Genomic DNA, 20947 nt, shown 5'->3' with positions numbered 1-20947 from the left:
CTCTGGCGGGGCTGGGCCAGGCCGGGTCGGGGCACCTCTCCCTGCCTGTGCAGTCCTTGATAGGCTGCTGTGCGGCCACGCAGCTTAGGGGGAACTTAGGCCTCAGCGTTTCCAAGCTGCAGAGCGCAGATAACGAGATGCCTGTCTATTTAGGCTGCTTCAGCAAGGTACTTAAAGATGGGCCTAAGTTTAAGCAAGTGAAACGTGGAACTGGCGCCTCTAGCTGTGACCCCGGCGTGGCAGTGCTGTCTCTTGCTACAGACTCGCCTACATACAGAGCTGCATGGGTTTAATTTAAGGGGGGATTTTAAGACAAGTTAAACTGCTGCAAACAGTTGTGTGATGCTCTTATTTTGGTTTCCACCAGCCTCATTTCCATCTAGCTAATGATCCTCACCTCCTTTGTAAGGTGCTTTGAGATCTACTGAGGAAAAGCGCTATATGAGAGCTAGGTATTATTACGTTGTTTGGGAGCAGGTCACGCTAAATAAGGCACATTTATACCAAAATAAGAGTCTGCAGAGGGGCTTGCATCAGTATAACTAAAACCACTCAATGAAGCCAGTGCAAGCTGATGTGTAGATTAGGCCTATGAATATGTACAGCACCTGGCACAATGGGTTTGATGCTGTTAGGTGCTACTGTATTATAAATAATAATGCACTGAAGCAATCTGGGACTTTAACACCCTGGGACCGGGCACTGCCCTCTGCTCCTATCGTTTCATACAAATGGCTGTAAATCTCCACTCTGTAACCCCATTTGCCGGGCAGGGCAGGCCCCTTTAGCCTGGTCTTGCTAGCGAGCCAGCCTCACCCACTCCCTCCTCATTACTCCCTTTACATGTCCTATCTTCCTGTCTTATTACCCTTCTGGTGAATGGGTTAACTAGCTCCTTAATTCTCCCCAGCTAAGACTGATCTAGTAATCAGCCCCAGCTTCCCTCAACCACGCTATTCTCTGGGGAAACTAATTGAAATGGTGATGACCAGACTGCTAGTGCTGGTTCACACCACTCTATTACACACCCTTCCCCTACAGGCAGAGTTTTGCCCTAAGTGAGTTCCCTATTAGAGGGTCCCACTCTCTGTCACTTTCAGAACTGTTTAAAAAGCAGATACACAAATAACTACCAAAAAGCTAAATCGGGGCCAGGACCTTTCAAATAACACAATGGGGTCCTGATCCCTGCTTTGAATCTCGAGGGGCTCCCACAGTGCAGATAATAATGGGAGCCCGTTCATTAATGGGCCATGGGAGTAAGCCCAGAATGCAGATAAGAGCAGGAGAGCCTGGGCTTCATTTCTTTAGGAGGGAAGCCCAAAACGTGTGTGTGTGTTATGAGAGAGAATTTACATTTAGGAGGGGAGCCCAAAACATGCCTGTCTAGATTTATTTGTGTGTGTGTGTGTGTGAGAGAGAGAGATAATTGATTTTATCAGGGGGAGGGAGGCAGAAATGCTATATGGGAGCGGGATTAGAAGGGGCATGGCCCAGAGAAGTAGCAGCCCACATAATTTTTCCCTGGGCTAGTAGGATTTGCTCTCAGGAGGGCAGGTACTGGGAACAATTTTGAAGCCCTGCTTTATGACTATGGTGGGGACAGGGATAGTTCAGTGGTTTGAGCATTGGCCTGCTAAACCCAGGGTTGGGAGTTCAATCCTTGAGGGGGCCATTTAGGGATCTGGGGCAAAAATTGGGTATTGAGCAGGGGGTCGGACTAGATGATCTCCTGAGGTCCTTTCCAACCCTGATATTCTATGACTCATTGGGTGGGAGCTTTGATCATATAGGAGCTTAGACTAGATGATGGCAATGGTTCCCTCCTGGCTTTGGAATCTATGAATCACCAGCAGCAATTGACATTTAAAAAGTGTCTTAGAACTTTATTATATTAAAGGAAAGGCCACGGCTATTTCCAATATTACCCCAGCTTGGAACAATGAGCAGCCAGATCCCAGGCCCTCGTGAAGGGGTGGGGATGTCTGGGAGGAACTCCCCTCTGAGAGTTTATTTCACTGTCATCATTGTTCTCCCCATGCACTCTCACTCCCAACATGCTTGTTTAATGGATGGCCCCTTTAAATCTGGACGAGACAAACAGCTGCAGCCCTAAAGTGGCCATTTTGGATCTGACTGCTGTTGACTGCATCTCTCTCTCTCCTCCTGCCTGGTGACTCCCCCTGATTTCCTGGCCTATCTTCTGCTCTTTGCGCTGATTGTTTCAGCGGGGGTGTCCTGGTGCTCTGGGATGGTGAGTAAAAATGAGTACATTACTCTTCCTGCTGTCCTCTTAAAAATCATCTGTTGGAAACATAGTCCTGCACACGTGCTATTCCCATCACAGTAGTGTTGCTATAACTAAAATAATCTCTTAATTGCCAGTGTATCTCTTAGTGTAGATTATTTTGGTTGTGCTTCTCTCAAATTGGCAAATTAAGTCACTTTCATTTTCACATTGTCAGTGGGGCAACGTCATCATTTCTGACCCTGCAGGGAGAGGCTTGGCTCACTGCCCAAGCCACCAGCGCTTTAAGAACAGAACAGCCTTTGCGAATTTAGTGATAACACTTTAGTGAATGTCCCGTGAGATTTATACAACCAATACATTTTAGGAGCAGGATGAGTGATCTTAGCTAGGAAGGCTGTATGAGGCATTGGAGAATCAATAACTCACCTAACGAGTTAATGCAAAGGCTCTGTCTTCCTCTAAATTTATTGTTTTTATGCTCTCTTTCCTTTCTTCGGACAGAAGTTGTGTTAAGACCCAACACCATCTTTATTCACATACAGATCACTGATCCAAAGTAGCGTATGTTTTGCATTCTTTCTCCTACCTCCATCCTCACTGCCATCCCCAGTAATGCATATTTGCACACATACGCACGCTGCTCCCTGGGATTTGTGTCTACCAATCTGTCATACACACACACACACACACACACACACACACACACATACACGTGCATCCGATGAAGTGAGCTGTAGCTCACGAAAGCTTATGCTCAAATAAATTTGTTAGTCTCTAAGTACTCCTTTTCTTTTTGCGAATACAGACTAACGCGGCTGCTACTCTGAAACACACATACAGGAAATTCTGATATTTCTGTAATTTCTGACATTTGTTTTCGTGCCAGATTAGAGCCAAAAAAAAGTAATTTTTTTCATGGAATAGAAATTCCAAAAAATGTTTGGTTTGGAAACGTCAGAATGACCATGTCAAAATGTTTTGTTTTGATAATATTGAAGCACATTGACAATGGCAAAACATTATAATACTATATAAGATATTAAGCATACTATATAAATATAATATTAAAGAGAGTAAAATGGTGGCCTCCATGGGGCAAAAGTGTCAAAATATCATTCTGGTTCCACTACACCTCTGGACTCAGGAGAAGTAGGTTCCATTCTTGGCTCTGCTACTGACTTCTTGTTTGACCGTGGGCAAGTCACTTAACCTTTCTATGCCTCAGTTCACCCTTCTGTAAAATGGGATCAATAATCCTTACATTCTTCCACCTTTGTCTATTTAAATTGTAAATTCTTTGAGATTGGCTGGTTTTTACTGTGTGTGTGTTTAGAATGCCTAACACAATTGGACCCTAAACTTGATCAGGGGAACCCGGGCACTCCTGTGATACAAATAATTAATCAGTGATGTTTGTGAGGCATGGAAATTACTTTGGCACTGATGGCTGTGAAAATGCTATCCATCAATAAATAAAATAACTAGAGCTGGTAGAAAATTGGAATTTCCGTCCCTCTAGAAATTCTGATATTTCAAAATTTGTTTTCATCTCAAATCATGATGAAAAGTCAAAAGACTGACTTTTTGGTAGAGCGGGAAGTCCTGATGAATTTCAGTTCAAAAAGGTCAAAATGTTCTGTTCCTCATTTTGGATCCAAACAAAACATTTTCAAATTCCCGCATCAAAATATTTCAGTTCGTTGTAGCCATTTTGTTTCAGGTCAGTTCAACATTAATCTGTGTCCTCATGAGTTGCCGTGGTGCCTCATGGGAATTGTAGTTTGAGTGCCCACATTCTGCTCTATGTCTGGGCTCGTCAAGTGGACAAGAAAATTTCCACCTAGCTCAGTTCTTATTTCTTTTGAAGTTGATGGGAGTTTGCCTGAGTTAGGCAAAACTTGGGCTTCAAAGGAGTTTTGACTGAGGGCTTGTCTACAGGGAGAAATTGACCAGCATAACTATAGCGGAATAAGCAGTTCCACTATAGCTACATCAGAATAACGCCCTGTGTCTCCATGACACTCTATTCCAGCAAAAAAGGGACTTTATTCTGGAATAACATTTCCACATGGGGACATGTTCCAGCATAGGCATAGCTATAGAAGAGTAGCTTATTCTGCTACAGTTATGGCAGTTAATTCCCTTGCATAGACAGGCTGAGTAAAGAGTGCTGGGTAAGGTCCAGAGAAAGAAAACACAGCATGCAGGGCATGAAAGAATGAAAGCTAACGCCACATTGACATGAGCTGTACAACAGCATCTCTTTACTCAGCACTTCCTGTCCCTCCTTGTATCAAGCTTTCGTTCTGGAAGAAAGATCCATAGGGAAATCAATCAAGTAACATAATAAAATGCTGAAGTGATTTAATATATCTATTTCCCATTAAATCAAGACACAATAAATTGTCTTTTTGGAAACCTATATACATTATTTAATTTGTTTGAGATGGAGCATGTTTAGGAAGCTGTATAAATCTGAAGGAATTTAGTAAGCTGGGGTGCAATTTATCAAAGGCTATAAAGTTTTTAAATCTACAACTGTTCGACATTACTAAAGAATTATTAATTAATGTGTAACATTAAATACTGTTAATAGAATACTGTTGTGTTTATGAACTATCTTTGCTCTTCATTAAATATACACATTGGTAATACATCTTTAAAGTTCTGTAGATCTTTTTTTAAAAAGAGAAGCGAGGAGGAAGCAAACCAAACTTTCCACAGCTCTTAGGATGGGGAAATTCTGAGCTCAATCCAAAAGTGTCTCTATTGCCAGGAATATTCATAGCGCTCAGTTGTACAAAGGTTTATGACCAAGCGCAAGGCTGATTTCTGTAATTCCTTTGATTATTTTAGGAGGGCCTAAGTGAGCTGGGGCCCCCCTTGTGGTGGGTGCTTTACACATTCATAGTGAGAAAGAGTCTCTGCCCCAAATAGCGAGAAGAAAAACAGAGGCTACTTGCCCTAGGTTATGTCGTAGCAGAGACAGGCATAGAACTGTCATCTTCTGACTTTCAGCGCAGTGGCTTATCCATTAGGCCACACTGGAGTTGCTAAATCCTATGGCCTTCTTCAGGCAAAGCACTTAAGCATGTGGTTATGCTCATTGGAGTCAATGGGATGTTCACTTGCTTAAAGTTATGCAGGTATTTCCATGCTTTGCTGGCTCAAGGCCTGTGTTTGGCACTAAGGCTATGTCTACACTATGGAGACTACGCTGACATAGCTACGTCGACATAGCCCCGTTGCACAGGTGCAGCCTATAGTGACAAATAATACGAGTTGTACATTGCCCCTCCGCCAGATCATGCTTTTAGCTCTGAGATCCCTGGTTCAGTCCCCAGTTTGTCAGCCAAGGGGGCAGCCATCACATTTCTAAGATTGGGTCCACAGCTTGCAGTATAGCCAGTCTCTGGATAGAAGGTTCCAACTACATGGTAGGGTCTCTGGGCTTTGCATAGGGATGTAGGTATCTGTGATGGAGGGGTCCACTACCACCATCAGACCAAGGACTGTCAGCTGTGCTTGATGCAGAGACCTTCAGCACCATAGTTGAGCTCTCTACCACCGCAGCTAAAGGAGTCAAGAGAAAATGGAGTGTACAGGAAAACCATTTCCAGCCCAGTTCTAGTGAAGAGTCTAATATAATGATCCCTGCAATGTGAGGGCAGTGATTGTTTGTTTCCCCTGTGAGATAATTTTGTGTAAAATATATCTTTTGGCCCACCTTGATTATCACTATAAAAGGTTTTCTCTCCCCCCCTCCCCCGCTCTCCTGCTGGTAATAGCCCATCTTAAGTGATCACTCTCCTTACAGTGTGTATGGTAACGCCCATTGTTTCATGTTCTCTGTGTATATATATCTCCCCACTGTATTTTCCACTGAATGCATCCGAAGTGAGCTGTAGCACACGAAAGCTTATGCTCAAATAAATTTGTTAGTCTCTAAGGTGCCACATTTACTTCTTTTCTTTTTACAATGCACACAATCTTTTATTGTGACTGAAGTTCCTTGTCTGAGCTCTGCTCCCTGAGGCACGCGTGATGGAATGTCAGGATGTGGTACGCCATCTTGTTTTGGGTTACATGGTCCCTTAATACATGGGTTTAGCCAAATTTGACCCTTGGGTGGAAAAATGGGTTCTTCCAAGCACGCCCTTCCCCCATCACCCATGGAGTTCTCGTTGTTGTTTTTCTCCTGCATCTTTATTATAAGTGGAGGGGGATGAGACTGGTTAGCATCAGGCTGTTCACCTAAAGAGTTTCTGTCCACCATACACTAGAACAAAGTTGGAGTTTAAATCCCTTTATTATTATTTCTGTTACAATGGCACCAAGAGGACCAGAGTCCCATTGCCCATATGCACACAGGTCCTGCCTTGAAGAACTTACAGTCTAAGGGCATGTTAACCCTCCGGGCACTACAGTGGCACAGCTGCAGCGCCATGGTATAGACCGTTTCCTGCATGGACAGAAGGGGTTTTCTGTCACGGCAGGTAATCCACCTCCCTGAACAGCAGCAGCTGCACTGGTAGAAGAATACTTCTGTTGACCTAGCTGGGTCCACCCTGGGGTGGGGTGGAAAGGTAGGTCAGCTTAATTGTGATGCTCAGGGATGTGAATTTTTCACCCTCCCCCCCCCCCGAATGATACAGCTCGGTTGATCTAACTTTTAATTGTATACCAGGGCTAAGTAGACAAGCCCAGACCAACAAGGGATTGTTGTCTCTATGTTACGGAAGGGGAAATGAGACACAGGTAGATTAAGCAACCTGACCAAGATTATACACTCAATTTGTGGCATAGCCAGGAACTGAACTTTGCTCGCCTAAGTTTTTCAGCCATTGTCTTAATCACCTCGCCAACCTTCGTAGCCGTCAGGAGAGTCTAGAGAGAAAGGCAAGCCAAGACGGGTAGCCCTAGTGGAGTTCAGATGCCTTCTGTCACACTGGGTCTCTGGACAAATCATCTGCAAAGCATGTTTTCTGTCTTCAGATGCACAAACTTAGCTGCCTCCCACGAGATTATTTCCTGTGCTTCAGATGTGACTGGCATGTTACCTGTTATGATAGTAACTATGTGAAAACTTCTCAAGATGCAAGTCTGCCTTCTGTTCCATTTTGGCCATCCGCTTACCAGAAACACCTCAATACAAAGGGAAGTTCGGAGAGGAGCTGCAAAAGAATCAGCGGGCAGCAGGACTTGATTTGGGAGAAGGGACTGAAAGCTTCAGATGTGGTTGCCTAGAGGTAGACACCTAAATAAGATGCCTTTTCCGGGGTGCTGAGCACCCACCGCTGAGCGTGGCTATTCCAGGATCCATGGATGCCCAGCACCTCGGGCTGGGATCTCCACACTGATAATGTCCATTTCCTCTTCCCCTATCAGCCAGTTCCCTGGTGAATAGCCCTGGCTCCCTTCCAGCTGCCTCAGAACCACTCGCCAGGGGGAGCAGGCAGAGCACCAGCGCTCCGGGTCAGCTCTTTACCCTTCACAATCCCCAGGCGATGAGGGTGGGGCCAGCACCATGGAGACTTTCCTTTCTTCTCCCAAGCCCCTGTCCCTGTGCAGCAGGGACTAGAGGAAAGGGTAGATGCTGTGGCAGAAGCCACGGCCCTTCACCTTTGCTGCTCGGCCCCAGATACACTTAGGCTGATCCCTCTCCTTGCGTGTGAGCGGAGGGGATATTAGGCCTGGTGAAATCAATTAGGCTGTGGCATAGAGTCCCTGAAGCCCCACCCTTGGAGATATGCCAAGCTAGAGAAAGGACAGGGGAAATTAATGGGAGTTAGGTGCCTAAATATCTTGGAGCAGGGGTTCTCAAACTTTATTTTTGCTGGGCCCACCTTTCAGGCTGTGACAACCCTCCCTAGGGTTACCATATTGCAAGTTCCCAAAGAGAGGACCCTGCCAGGGGGAGGGGGAGCAGGGCTACAGCTCTCTGGCTGCCCAGCTCTTAAGGCAGTGTTGCTGCCAGCAGTAGCGCAGAAGGGTGGCACGGTATGGTATTGCCATCCTTACTTCTGCACTGCTGCTGGCAGCGGTGCTGCCTTCAGAGGTGGGCGCCCAGCCAACAGCCACTCCTCTCGCAACGTCCCCCTACAATAGCCATGCAACCTCCTTTTGGGTTGGAATCCCCAGTTTAAGAAACACTATCTTTGAGGATCTGGGACTAAAAATCCTACTATAGGGAGCAGGAGATGGATAGATAATATAATTATTGCATTAGCACTTAGAGGCCCCAATCAGGATCAGAGCCTTGTTATGCTAGGGCTATATGTAACTCACGTGTATCTTTCCCCTTCTCTGGTTTTTCTAACCCTGTCATTAGCTACATCCTGATTTGCAAGATGCTGAAAATACCACTTAGATTCGTGAGAGCTAAACAACAGCTCCGGCCCACACCACAGGTCCAACATCCAGATCTGGGACAGTTTCAAATGTAAACAGTGTGCTTGTTTAAGGGGCCAGATTGACTGCCCTGGAGACTGCAGTCCTCTCTTCATCCACAGAGCCAGTGTAGCATGGGCAATGGCAGGAGAGGTTTCTTCTCCAAACACACTGCTGCCAGTGTGCCTCCACCAGGACCAGGAGAGACCACTTCTAGCGATAAGCAGTTAGTTTGGTCTCCATGCTCGGCTGCTCCTTGACCTTTCTGCCGAGAATGCCCAGCAGGCTGGCCAGCTGGGAGGCTGACTTTTTGGATATGGACTAGGAATTTCATTGAGATCACCAGTTCATTTCACACAGACTGCAGGGAAGGTTGGATAACGTTTAGATCCCTGCCAATCACAGGCGAAAGGCTATGGTCAAGAGTTTCCTGAAACATTGGTAATTTGGAGGAAAGAGGCTAAGGAGGGTCTTTTTGGGAAGACACAGGAGAAGGGGGCTGGAGATTGGAGCTCTGTTACTAGACTCTGTGCAAGCTTAAGGAAGACACTTAGCCTTAGTCTACGCTATGGAGTTTTGCCAGGATAGCTATGTGAAAAAAGCATACTACCTACCTAGCCTTCAGAGTTATGCTGGCAAAACCTCCAGTGTAGATGTAACTATGCTGACAGTGCTTCTGTCAGCATAGCTAATGTAATTCAGGGAAGTGGTGTTACTGTGTTGGCAGAAGCACTTCTACTGGCTTACACTGCGTGTACACCAGGTTATTCTGCGGTATGGCTATACTGGCAAAGCATCTGTAGTGTAGACAAGTCCTTAAATGCCCTGTGCATCAGGTTCTCCACATTTACAGTGGACATTATGATCCCTATTTCCGAGTGGTGCTGCAAGGCTTAATTCCTTAGCATTTGTAAAGCCCTTTGAGATCCGTGGCTGGAAGGTGCTAAAGAAGTCCTAGGCGTTCTTGGTTCTAATATTTGGCAGGCACAGCCGTCAATTTTCAGAATCGCATGGAAGTTTAGTCATATAACTGCGTTTGGCCTGGGCTACACACAGGTTTTGTACGGGTATAACTATTTCAGTGCAGGGTGTGATCTTCCTACCAAAATAGGTTAAATTGGCACAACCCTTAGTGTGGACACAGTTATACTGGTATACAGGTGCCTTACACTGGTGCCGATTATTATCTTCTTGGCTAAAGGCACCTAAGAGCTGATCGGTCTTTATATATTTATGAAGAGGGCTACATGGCAGGGTTGCCTGTGATAGAAGGGGACTGGACTCAAGGACTCAGGATGACCCTTCCCCATGTTCTGAAGATCTTACAGCTATTCCCTTTGCTATACTAGTGTCAGGCAGTTTTTTACCCATATGGCTGTAGCCACATTGGCGGGGGGTTGTACCACTTTACCAGTTCAGGTATCGTTTACTCAGTCAACTTTACTATGTAGGCATGGCTTTATCCTTAGAGTTGGTGGCTTTTTCCAAATGTAAACGTCAGACAGAAGTCCTTTATTTGATCACTGAACAGTGACAGCATGGGCAGCACTCCAAGCTTCCCCCATATTGCCTAAACAATGTGACTCCATTCTGCTGTGCCCTGGAAAAATTGCCTCTGTAGGCAAGATGGTGATGATGATTTATGTTATCATAGCACCTTGGAGCCCCAGTCCTCCATCAGGCCCCCACTGTGCTATGCATTGGACAGACACAGAACAAAAAGCCAGTCCCAGCCACAAAGAGCCCACAATATAAGACCTGAGACCACCAATGGATCCAAACAGATCAATGAGGGAGTACAAGGAAACAATGAGATCATATTGGTCAGCATGCTAGGCTGTAGTCCAGACACACCAGCTTTCTATTGGGTCAGCTTCTGTGGCCCATTCAGTCCTTAGCTTTGCTGCTGATGCTGCCAACAAAAGAGATCAATTTGTGGCAATTGTGATGGTGGCTTTTGTGGTGCAGCCACTTGTTCACTAGGAACTGGAGTGAAACCTATCAAAACTGTCTCATGTAGGCCTTAGAACAGCCATGAGCAGGTGTCCCCTTTAGAACACTCTCAACAGACAAGAGGTTAGATGTGAATCAGTGACCTGGCATCAGAACGGTCCGTCTCCTATTACAACTCCCCTGAGACACCAAGTCCCAAAGGGTTTGTGCAGCTAAAGCCCTGTGTGACTCTTCCGGCACATAAGGGTCCATGCTGTAGATGTGTAGATGTTGGCCCTCCGAGCTGTACGTTAGCTCCATGCCACTCCAGCGACAGCTTCCTCGGCGGCCTGCCATTCACAAAATCACCATTCAGACGCTGGCAAGGGGCTGAGAAAGCACTCAGCGGAATGAAACGTGTGTCTGCTTTGGAATAGCTCTCGGCGGAGCCGGGCACGTGTGTAGGGATTATGTGCATGTGCTTTTTTGTTCCAGGGTCGTTGCAAAATGGCTGGCAGCACGGATTAGAATAAGAGTCTCGCATGTCACAAGAAGGGAACGACCTCTAAAAGGGGTTCAAGAAATAAGCTTTGTCGCCAAGGCTGGCAGGACTTGAGCATGTGTGCAGCACGGGAGGGGGTCACAGAAGGGTCAGTAATATGGATGAAGATCATGTCAGATTTCCTATGCCACTGCTCATTCCAGAAACCAGGAAACATCAATAATGAGATCTTTGTAATTAACCCTCAGGATTAGACACAAAACCGAGTCCCATATTACAGCAAAGGCCCTTTCATCTGCCTCACAAGAGTTGGGGGGTAAGGGAGGTGTTTACTGAACTTGAACTTTTGGGCTAATTCCAATTTAGATTTATAGGGTGATATCCTGGCCCCATTGACGCCAAGGGCAAAACTCCCATGGATTTAAAGCCAGAAGGTATTGTGCTCATCTCATAGGACCATCTGCATAACACAGGCCATAGAATTTCACAAAGTGAGTCCTGCAGTGTGTGGAGGGAGGAATTGTTCTTTCTTTGATTAGACAATGGGCCCTGCTGGCCTTGGAATCTATGAATCTGCCGCCATATTCTGCCAACCTGAATTCCCTCTGCAGCTCCATTTGCACATGATATTCCTCAGCTCCTGTCCTGAGTTTTTCTGCGCTCTTGAAGAGCTGCGGCTCTCCATCCCAGATGTGGCTGCATTTTACTAGTGGATACATTCTGTACAGGAGCGGGTGACTATGACGGGAAATAAGGTGTCAATTTTTAAACAGTGAGGGCAATTAACTGTGGGAATAATTTGCCAAGGGAAGTGGTGGATTCTCCATCACCGACAATTTTTAAATCAAGATTGGGTATTTTTCTAAAAGATCTGCTGTTTCAAACAGGAATGATTTGGAGGATGTTCCATGGCCTTTGTTATAGAATGGGTCAGATTAGATGACCATGGTGGTCTGTTCTGGCCTTCGAATCTACGACTCAGTTGCACTGATCTTGCGTCTTGAGAATTAACAATACGCTCAAAAGAGTTAAGTCTATTGCTCCAAAATAGGAGCAAGGCAAAATGTAAATAAAACGCCACATCCCACAATGCATCTCTCATGCTGCAGGGAGCAAATGCATGCTTTCCAGGGTGAGAGTGTTGAGCAAGAATCTCCTAAGCTCATATGTGCACAAAGCATTGCACGGTTTGCCGGAAGGATTTTGTCTTGCTCTGTGTGGCCGGGTACTGGAAGCTGGGTACTGGATTTGATGGGCCAGTGATCTGATCCAGTATAGCAAAGCCGAAAATAACAAAGGAGGGCTGTAATGCTGGAGACATTTGGGTTGGGCAAGACAGAGGAAGAACTGGCCAGTGGTTAGGGTGCCAGCGTGGGACTTGAGGAACCTGGATGCAAGTCCCTGCTCCCCCACAGCCCTCTCTGTGCCTCAGTTCCCCATCTGTACAATGGAAATCAATAGCACTTTCCTACTTCACAGGGGTACTGTGAGCGTGAAGCCATTAAAGATTATGAGGTGTTCAGGTACCGGTGGCAAAGAGAGGGCTCCCCATTTGGGCCAAACTGTAGCTGGTATCAAGGGAAGCAGGGAAGTGCCAGCTTAGCTGCTTTGTTGTACAGAGAGGGCTGCCTTGGGAGCGCCTGAAGGCAGCGCTGTATCGGACTCTGATGCTTAACTTGTGCCTCGCAGATCATCCTTCTCTGGGGAGCCAATACCTGGAATAGTGCGTGGTGTCTGAGCTCCTGTGTAATAGACCGATATAGGGAACTGGAGGGAACAGTCCACACACAGTGTTTGCACTGGTATAACTCTGTCCGTTGGGGGTGTGTGATATTTTTATCAAAAGAGCTATTCTGGGACAACCCCTAGTGTGGACACCAGTATAAAGATGCCGTACACAAGTAGAATGTGGCCAAGTCTACGTTACAAAATGAATTCAACCTAAGTTACATCAATGGACAGCCACCACAGTAATTAAATCGCTGTTACACATCCACCCTACGCTCCTTGTGTCGGTGGTGCATGCCCTTACCAGGAGCGCTTGCAGTGATTTACCTGTCAGCGTGGGGCATTGTGGAATGGCTTCTGAAAGGCAGCAGCCGTCTATGTAAGCAACGCAGTGTCTACACTGACACTGCGTCGACCTAACTATGTAGACACTGACTCTATGCCTCTCATGGAGGTGGACTTATAAAGTCTGCGCAATGGGTGAGTTACATGGGCAGGAGCGATGTTTTAGTGTAGACGCTTACAGAGTTAGGCCGACGTAAGCGGCCTTATGTCAACGTAACTCTGTAGTGTAGACCAGGCCTGTATTCCCCTTCCTGTACAGGAATAAGTTACATTCTTGGTATTCTTATTTATTGTTTGTATTGTTATAGCATCTAGGAGCCCCAGTCACAGACTAGAGCCGTTGCTAGGCATTAGAAAATCAAAACAAAAAGATGGTCCCTGTCCCAAAGGGACTTACAATCTAGGCGATACCTGTATAAGCACCTAGATACTAGAAGTGCTTGGCGGGGTGGGAGGCGCTGTACTGCTTTAACTAGAGCAGGATAGTTAGTGCAGTGCTGCTATGGAAGAATTAAACTTGATATAACTGAAGTCAGCCATTTTGTGTGTCCAGCCACTGTTACCTGAAAACCAAATACCACAGAGCTAGAAACAATTGTTAGGACTCTAAGAGGCAAGGCCAAACAGGTGCACAATTGCAGTTTTGCTAATCAAAATAAAAGAACGGGACAAGAAGTTAATGTACCATAAAAATGGAAAAAAGTATTTGAATAGATAACCCTGGTTTTAAAGTGCCCTGACATGAGTTTTATTGTTAGGGCCAGAAATACCAAAAACACTTTGCTAATAAAAAATAAGTAATTTGCTAAAGCTAAAAAAAAATTAGTAACCCACTAGAAGTTACTATAGTGACCCATGAGGAGTCACTGTAAGTTACATGCTTTGTTTAAGTTAGTTAGAAAAAAATAATACACCTTAAAGCAGTGGTTCTCAAACGCTTGTACTGGTGACCCCTTTCACACAGCAAACCTCTGAGTGCGACCCCCCCCTTCTAAATTCAAAACACTTTTTTATGTATTTAACACCATTATAAATGCTGGATGCAAAGCAGGGTTTAGGGTGAAGGCTGACAGCTGGCGACCCCCCCATGTAATAACCTTGTGTCCCCCTGAGAGGTCCCAACCCCCAGTTTGAGAACTCCTGTCTTAAAAAGCTCCCTCAGATTGCTTTTTGGGCAAGGAGTTAACGCCTGAACTTCCCATCAGCTGGACGGAAGGAGGGCCCCCAGAATTCCAGCTGCCGATCACTCCAAATCATCTCAAACTTTGGGTGACTAATGTTTGAGATGCTCTGAACCTATTGCTATAGCAAATATGTGTGTGTGCTTAAAACCTTAAGTAAAAGCACTCTGGTTTGTATCAATCACTTATCAGACAGAGAAGCTGTGTCCCCATTAATTTATTCCTGACACTGCCTAAAAATATACAGGTAAAGTCACCACTGCTGTTGGTTCCAGAAACCCTAGGTATCAGTGCAACTTTTGTATATAGCCACAAAGAGCACTAGGAGAGGGGGTTGAGCATTAGAGGTGAATGAAATCTGTATATCTTGGTTAACCTGTGATAAGAGGAGATGTGAAAAGGGTCTGTACGTGACTGAAAGCTGTGCTGGATTGCTTCTGCAAGGGGGTGTGGTTAAGGGGGAATGAGATGAAATTAAGTGGAGGCTGAATATTAGTGGGAAAACTTCCTGAAAGTGAGAATGAAAGAAAACCCCGGAGACTGTGCTGTAGGGGGTCATCCTGTGCTGGCCCCTAGAACTGATCCAATAAGCCTGGTGGTCTAATGGACAGAGCACAGGGACAGGAGTCAGAAGACCTGGGTTCTGACTTTGGCTCTGCCACTGACGCAGTGTGATCTGGGAAAGTGTCTTTGCCTCGTTTGTACCTGTCTATTAAAAGGGGGTAATGATGTTTCCCTACCTTGGTAAAGGGCTTTTGGAGAGACAGATGGAAAGCACTATGTAGGTGGAATGGACTCATTGCGCTAGGTGCTGCACAAACACACAGTAAGAGACAGTCCCTGCCCTGAAGAGCTTACAGACTAAATAGACAAAAGTTTGGGGGGGTGGGGGGAAACTGAGGCCCAGAGAGGTGAAGTAACTTGCCCAAGGTCACAAAGTGATATAGCAGCAGAGCTGCGAACAGACCTCGGACCTCTGAGTCCCAGCCCGGTGTTCTCCCCACTGCACTACCCTGCCTCAGATTGTTCCATTTGATTCCTAGTGCATCGTCCTCTCTCCCTGGCCTGCAGTAAATGGGAGATGTGCAGGTGGGCTATTCAGAAGCATGGAATATTACACTGATGATCTTCCCCTATCAGAAGCCCACCTGTCCAATGCACTGCTGGAGAGGGAAGTGGGTTGTTAGAATGGGATGGATGGACCTTTCCATTCCTAGAGCATCATGTGTGGTGTATTTGTGGCCAAATGCAACCTTGGGATAACTCCACTGAAGTCTATGGAGATTCCTGGATTTCAAGGCCAAAAGGGACCAAAAGGCTCACCTAATCTGACCCTTCGTACAACTTTACCCAGTGAGTCATCCATTGAGACAACAACTTATTTAACCAGAGCATAATTAGGCAGTTACACCAGAAATGCATAGCAGCCTATTGCCTTGATCACAGTGACTTTCCATGTAAAGTTGGGGGACTCTTTGCATCCACGTTACTCTTCTGTTGCTCTCCTCAGCTTGACAGGATCATGATACCATTTGTTAGGAACCAGGCCCTAGTGGTATGAATTATGCAAATTGCTGATCCAGTGCAGAAAGGGCCCGTCTGAACATGACCTGAGAAGACTGCGAGCAAAGCTCTGATTTACTAATGGAGAAATTGGAGGTCTAATAATTAATTAATCAACCACTTAGTGCTTGGGAACATAACCCCATGCTCTGCTGGGTAATTCATGGCACACGCAGAACGGGAAGCAAGTTGCTTCTAAATCAGAGGAAGGTGAAAAAAATAAACAAAGCCCCAATTTATGTGGCCAATTGTGCGATGCCCATAGGTGAAGGTGTTGGGGGAGGATTTCTCCCTGTATGTAATATTTCCTTGCCCTAATGACAAGTGATAACATTACGCAGAAAAGGATCCATGTTTACTTTAAGCCCAGTCAAGAGTGAGCCTTCTAATGGATCTGAATTTGCATTTGCTTCTGGGAAACCCCCACAAGTTTGGATGGATCCTTCTCCAAACAGCATGGCTCTGCAAACTTTGTCTGTAATGAATGACAACAGGGTCTTTAGCTTTTCCATCTTGGGACACTGTGACACTTCTGGGAGCACCCAGGGCTGTGGGTCTCGTTGTTGTCACCTGCCTCCAGCATGAGGGAATCTTGCCTGTACTAGCTGGATGTTAGCACCAAGCCTGTCAGCCACTCAAGCACTCTGCTGTGGGCTACACCAGCCCTGCCTTTGCCCTGGACATCTTAACAATAGATGCATGCCAGCCCCCAAGTCCCTTCAAAGTGTCCCCCTGTGGTTTCCAGCCCCAATCACTGGATACCACCGAAATCCCAGCTCCTCCATTCCCAAAAGAACAGTGAACCCCAGTTTTATCTTAGCCCATCACTCCTGTATCACACAAAGCACTTGAGTGCAATTATAGTAAAAGAAATGGAAGTTGATTTAAGAAAGAGTGGCAGTTCCATTAGAAACCAGTGTTATGGAAACAAATGGTTACTTATAAAACATGAACTACAGCCCTTGCTTATTAATAGTCACCTTTCCTGGGTTACAAAGTAGATTCTCACCCCAAGGTTCAGTCTTTGGCAGTGCTTGCTAGTCCTCAGGAGCTAGAACCCAGTTTTCATGAAGCACTTCCACTCATCAGGGTACCTCCTCAGTGAATGGATCCAGAGTGTCTTTCTCCCCACTGTGATATCCTGGATCAGTCTTTTGTCTTTATTCACAGGCAGGGCCATTCCCTCATGCTTGTAGCGACCCTTTCACTTCCATATGGTTTCGATGTTTGTTGTTCGTCTTTGATAGTTTTCCATTGACTTTTCTGGGTTGGTGCAACGGTGAAAAATTGAGCAATACATTACATAGCCAGCTAGCTAGGGAGGGGTGACAACTCCATCCCACTTGAATGAGCCATTACCAAGACATATGATTTCCTGATGACACACTTTCACTCCAAGACCACAAGGGCATAATTTTCAATATAGTGACACTATTCCTTAAACATTACCCCTACACATATCTTGCAATGGTTATGAGTGTCGATCAGTTACAAGCTTTGAGTAGAAACCTCACATGCTACCCTTTATGGATAAATACTATGAAAGTGGTGTATTAGATGCAGTGAGTTTGTCAGGTCTGAAACAGCAGTTGCTTGTAAAGAGCATTGAACCCTTTGCCACTAGGCACCCATGGCCCTCTCTGTCACAGACATCCCCCCCAGAGTCTTTCCCTGGTCTAGCCAGGATCTAGCCTCCAATTTAGCAATAGATGGGAAAGACAGCGTGGTCTCAGTCTCTTGGGTGAAAACAAGAGCAAGATCTGCAGTGCGTCCTGTTTCCGAGCAGGCTGGAGACGCTGCAGGAGCAGTCTGTCCTGTGGTTTTCTCAATGTGCAGAGTCTGAGAGGAGAGGTGGGGCTGGGGCCTGTCTTTCCTGACTCAGTTTGCCCCCTCCCTAACTGCAAGGTAAATTCTTTTTTTCCTGCCAAATCAGACTTCACCAGATCATCCCCTTGGGTTTGCTGCTCTCTGCTCTGTCTGGAGAATGAATTGTGGTTTGTTTGTTTTTTTGTTTAATGGTACTTATGGTAGTAGAGAGATACACTTCTTCTGCCACCTCAGAAGGAGTCAGCTCAATCTTTGCTTTAGCTCTGTGGCCTTCAAACTCCCGCAGAGCCCTGTCCCGGCAGATACTGTAGCCCTGTCCTTCGACATTCATTTAGAATTCGTGTCATGTAACATTCTCAGGCCAGAGGCAGCAAAAATAGCCCTCTCCATGACTGTAACTCACCAAGATAGCTGTGCTCCTCAAGGTACTGGAGTTAACTGTGCCCAGAGAGAAATTCTCATGTGCTGGGAGTCAGACCTTTTTAGCAGCTGTCCTTGGGCTATAAGGCTCCATCCTCAAGGTATTAGGATAGAACAGGGAGCTTATCACTTTCAGAATAAGCTGTAGTGAGAGCCATCTCTTCACAGTAACATCCCTAGAGAGATGCTTATGATGATGAGGAGGAGGAGTAGGATGACAGTAACACAGGCTTTCTCAGCCAGGTTTTCAGCAAGGGGAAAATCTAGCTCTTTGAGGATCACTCTGAAGCTTTGGTGATGGGCATGTTAGAAATATCCCCTAAGGGCTCCAGACTGCAGAAACTTCATTGCTTCCGGCCATGGGTAGCCACATCCCTGGGCCTGGTGGAAATAACACCTCGCTGTTATGGAGGGCTTTTCAGTTGTAGATCCCAAAGTAGTTTACAAAGGAGGTGAGTATCATTATTCCCATTTTACAGATGGAGAAACTGAGGTGCACTGCGGTGCCCAGGTTAATGCAGCAGGCCAGTAGCAGAGCCAGGAATAAAACTCAGCTTCCCTGGCAAGTGCCTGTCCACTAGACCACATTGCCTCTGTATGTTGAAGGCTCAGCCCTGTTGATGATATACAGAGAGGAGCAGGCGAAAATTCAACACATGACTTTTTTGCTAATATTGATGGCTGCTGGTGACAGACTTGCCTTCAGACAGTCATTAAGAGCGAGATTTTGACTTGGGCTGTGTGCTGATGTAAGGGGCAGGGAGTAAGAAGACTTTCCCTCTGCTACGTGTGCTCCTGTAGGGGCTAGTCAAACTTCAGAGGAAGGAGGGCTATTCTATTCCTGTTCTTATGCTGCGCCCATCACTGTGGTATCTGAGCACCTACCCAGAACCTCCTTACTGCCCCCTGGATTAGGTGGGCTGGGAGGGATGAGGAATAGGGGCAGAATTTTGCTGCCACCTTGCAATACACCAGCCAGCAGAATTGAACAGGTGTGGCACAGGGATGGAATAACATGCAGCTGGTATAGGCTGCAAAAATTATTTCTCCCCTTTGTATAAGGGGGAAGCACAGAGGGACTGAGCCTGCTCCTTTAAGGGAGTACAGACACACACAGAGCAAGGAATAACTATGGCCAAAACTAGCCACTCCTGAAACTCGCCTTCCCTTCCTCCCACTCCAGCTTCCAGGATAAGGGGAGGGACTGCCGAGGGGAACAAAACATCTAGTACTGGGCTGGCCTCGATGGCAAATTAGTGCTCTGGTCTACAAGCTTTTAACCACATGCTTGGCTTTAAGCATTTGGATGGTCCCATAAAAGTCAATAGAACTATTTGTGTGCGTCTAGTTAAGAATCCGCTGGAGTGGTTTGCTGGATTGGGGCCCAGCTACTTAACTTTAGGCAGTCAGCTGTGCTAGTTTTGGCCCTATGGGCTTTCCTTCTTACCCTCTGGACTATTTTAAAAAAAACAAAAAAAACCGCTGCCCATTATCCACGTCTAACACGTGGAACAGAAATGATGGGGCCAGTGGATGAATGTGAGTCACCACTGTGAATAAAAGACATTCAATGAAATCTGTCACAACCGTTAGGCTCCCGCAGCAAGAGAACGCCCAAGAAATAGCCACACCAGCTCAGTAACGCAGACACAAGGAGTTTTACAATTGCAACCTGAGATGGACTGAAAATGCCTTTGGAGGAGCCCAGCCTCCCTCCCAGGATATGCCTGTGGCAAGCATTTGATACATTTAAAAAAATCGTTTCATGGAATGTATACGTCGAGGGCGCAATTTTTCAAACCAGCTCGTCATTGAACCAGCGGCTCCCATTGAAGTCAGTGGAGATTTTACCCACTGTCCATGGGGGGCAGAGTCAAGCAGGGTGGAGGCCTTTTGAAAATTTCCCCTACTGGTATTTTTGGCTAAGGAGAGAAAAAGCCCGACTAGCTCTTTAGCCCCACCCACCCATCCTCGTTTGTCAGAAGGTCACAGGTGAGAGCCTGCCGGCAGAAGCAAATCCAGAGGAATGCCAGTACAGTCACTGAGTTTACATCAGAGCTCTCGACAGCGGATTCCTGCCCAGGGGCCACGTGGACTTGAAAGGGACAATGGAGGCTTCCCCCCAAGCTTCTTGCGGGAGGGATAGCTCAGTGGTTTGAGCATTGGCCTGCTAAACCCGGGGTTGTGAGCTCAATCCTTGAGGGGGGCCATTTAGGGATCTGGGGCAAAAATTGGGGATTGGTCCTGCTTTGAGCAGAGGGTTGGACTAGATGACCTCCTGAGGTCCCTTCCAACCCTGATATTCTATGATTCTTCCCCCTGCTGCAGAACTGGGGGGCTTGCAAGCAGCCCAGCTGCTGCTGTCTCTTCCCATTGCATCCCAGGTATTAGCCCGGTGTTCTGCAGCAGTGTGAATAAACAGAGCAGGAGCCTCGGGAACAGCTGTGCTTGGAAATGCCCTGGTTGTAGCCAAATGATGCCCTTGGGGCCCAAACAAGTAGGTAGTTCTGCCTCTGCAACTCATGCTGCTCTACTGAGGGTAACAGCCATGCAAGGAGTCTTTCCCCCACTCCTAGCAGGAGCTCCAGTGAAGGCACAGTCTTCATCTGGGAACGGAGCAGGGGCACTAGCATTAGAAACCCTATGGAGGGTGCAGAGGGACATTCCTCCCCACCCCATGGACAGCAGCGCTTGTTGCTATGGAGCAGATGCTATTGCTGTGGGGGCACCCAGGGTCACTGTGACTTCCCTGGGGTTGATGCTGACACCCCAGTGCAATCCCCACCGCCTACAGGGGTTGGTTTCAAG

The 20947-nt window shown here is 46.5% G+C and overlaps 1 protein-coding gene across 2 annotated transcripts in view; it reads left to right on the top strand.

Moving 5' to 3' along the window:
• The first annotated feature begins 1522 nt into the window (after nucleotides 1–1522).
• The window catches only part of LOC119853347 (XK-related protein 6), a 100985-nt gene continuing 81560 nt past the window's right edge, over nucleotides 1523–20947 (top strand). Inside the window, exon 1 of one of the 2 annotated variants that reach the window (XM_043510086.1) lies at nucleotides 1523–1557. The gene's annotated coding sequence lies outside the window, so the exon portion shown is untranslated. Of the gene's footprint in view, nucleotides 1558–2085; nucleotides 2255–20947 lie in introns of those variants that run through there. The other variant, XM_043510085.1, reaches the window with a different exon arrangement.

This window comes from Dermochelys coriacea, chromosome 3, assembly GCF_009764565.3.
Source record: "Dermochelys coriacea isolate rDerCor1 chromosome 3, rDerCor1.pri.v4, whole genome shotgun sequence".
Classification (NCBI taxonomy): Eukaryota; Metazoa; Chordata; order Testudines; family Dermochelyidae; genus Dermochelys; species Dermochelys coriacea.
The sequence above is the reverse complement of the archived record's forward strand: the minus strand, read 5'-3'. Positions and strand labels throughout refer to the sequence as shown.